Genomic DNA, 2,470 nt, shown 5'->3' with positions numbered 1-2,470 from the left:
CGAGAAAGAATAAACTACTTTTAATTAAGAAGGGACTTGTATCGCTGAAATTCCTCGGAAAGAATTTATACCAGAAATTAACAAACGAGCAGATACGTAACAGTACGTATATATATTCACTCAAAATACAGATTATCATGTAGAAGGTGAGTTAGCGTTTTAATGCAACTAAAAATTCGTAGATAAACTAAACAATAGAAGGAAATAATAACTGAACGATAAACACAATATAAAAATCATAATTGATATCTCATGATAATGAGCAATATCAAAGCCATCATTTGAAATATCGATGTAAGAGAGAGACAACAAAGATCCGGGTATTCGTTATGACCATCAGTAACAAAGAAAACGACTGAGATATTAAAGTGTAACCAACACAATAAAGTCAAGGTTTCGAAACTAAAGACCTCGAAACATTACGTTGTAGCGCCAGGATTTTATAATTAGGGTTTTAAGGGGTATGTTGAATATAAGCTACAACGCCCGTATTGTTATCTATATATGTATTCTGCACATGGAAATGAACTTCGATTCGAACCCAAACTAGCATCATATTGTGTGTATGTGTGTGCGTGCCCTCTCAGGTCTACTAGAAGATCCCGCTGGTAAATGATCTTATGCAAATAGAAGGATTAAAAAAAAAAACGTACGTTATTACAGTTTAGATTAAGGTGCTCTGCAACATCCTTGCTGATGGCACGTAGATACCTAATCACCACCTTCCGTTTTTAGCCTAATGGAACTTAATGTATCAACTGTACAACCATTTTAGTTTCAAAAGGATATGGTAGGGTAATGATGTTATCTCCGAACGTTTAACTATTTCTATGGTGCAGCTGCTAATTTCACGTGCGCGATTCGACTTGGATTTGAAACGATACTTTGCGTGCACTAAGATGATAAAAACGCACCTGGCAACCGAGTAAGTATTGGAATACAGAGAGGGAAGAAAACTAAACTAACAGATTGTTCGCGATATTAAAATTGAGTTAGTTTATTATTGTTAGATTATTTTTTTTTCAATTCTATCTGAGATTAGTTCAGAAATTAATTCAGTTGAGATTCCTTTATGATAAAATCTATTGAAAAGCAGAATGAATCAATAGATGATCGAAACTGGGATGAACAGATGTTGCCCGACGCATTATTAACCATTAGACATTATGCAGCAAAAAATAAGAATATTTGCCAATCTTTGAAAGGTAATTCTGAATAGATCATAATAACATTTAATTTGATAATCGAAACACAATTTTACTTGCTTGGGTCAAAACACTAAATAGGAAGAAAGTTAAAATCTGTGCTGGCAATTTGACAAGCAATTTACGTAGGACAGATAAAAATCTAGTGTTCTTTGTTTCCGACTTCTTTTGTAATATTTAATAAAATAATTATGATAATTATTAATTGCATCAAATTTCGACTACAGTGTATAATTCTATAAAATTCTCAAATAAACTTGCAAGTAAAAACAACACAAGGAACATATGAAGGAGGGCCGGGTGTGGCCTAGTAGATAGCGTGCTTGAACTGTGATACATAAGGGTTATCTCTGCTAATCGTCTCTAATAATAAATAAATAATAAACTAGAAGGAAAGAATCAGTTAATAACACAGATACTGCTAACTTTTCGATCACTCAAATCGAGTGGTGCGATACAACCATCACTCTTATAATATGGTCCAAAGTGCAGAGGGCAACAGGGCAAGAACCATGACCAGTATGATATGCTAACCATTAAACCACGATATGCCTAGGGCTTTAATGAAATGCTTTTATTGTGTCAATTTAGATGAAAATAAATGGAAAACAAATAGGTGGAGCCATGGATCTTTCTACTTTCGTCTCTTTTTGTTCGTTTTAGGACAGTGTTTCTTAATCTGTAGAGCACGCACCCAATAGGGGTGCGAAACATGTCGCCGTTTCCATTACAAATAGGGTTCTTTCTCGGACTCCTGAGATCAAATGATAGTAAACTTTCTACACTTTTCAACCGTAACTATGCGACAATAGCCGTTACAAATTCTCCCAAGCTAGTCGTTAAAGTTCCCACGGGAATGAAGCTTCTGTTATAACTGAAATTGACATCTATCTGTTCAGAACACAACGTAATATAATACGTCATTCGATAGATGAAAACATTAACTTTCTATTGGTTATACATGATATATAATTAAACATAAGAGAGAGAACTATTAACAAATCCTGAAAGGCAAGGGGTGCGAAGACATATTCTGTAAACCGAATGGGTGCCGCTTCCCAAAAAAGGTTAAGAACCAGTCCCTTAGAAAGAATTGTGAGCATTCTTGTGGGGTTTGTTTAGCGATAAACATCTTTAATTTCTTTAGTTTATGTTTGATTTTGGAAAAATTGTGAACGTCATTGCGGGGTTTGTTTTAGCAAGGACTCTTTTATTTTCTGAGTTCTTTGTTTGCTTTAAGAAGTATGCGTAGTAATGAATCTCTC

This window comes from Limulus polyphemus, unplaced genomic scaffold, assembly GCF_000517525.1.
Source record: "Limulus polyphemus unplaced genomic scaffold, Limulus_polyphemus-2.1.2 Scaffold2123, whole genome shotgun sequence".
Taxonomy (NCBI): Eukaryota; Metazoa; Arthropoda; class Merostomata; order Xiphosura; family Limulidae; genus Limulus; species Limulus polyphemus.
The sequence above is the reverse complement of the archived record's forward strand: the minus strand, read 5'-3'. Positions refer to the sequence as shown.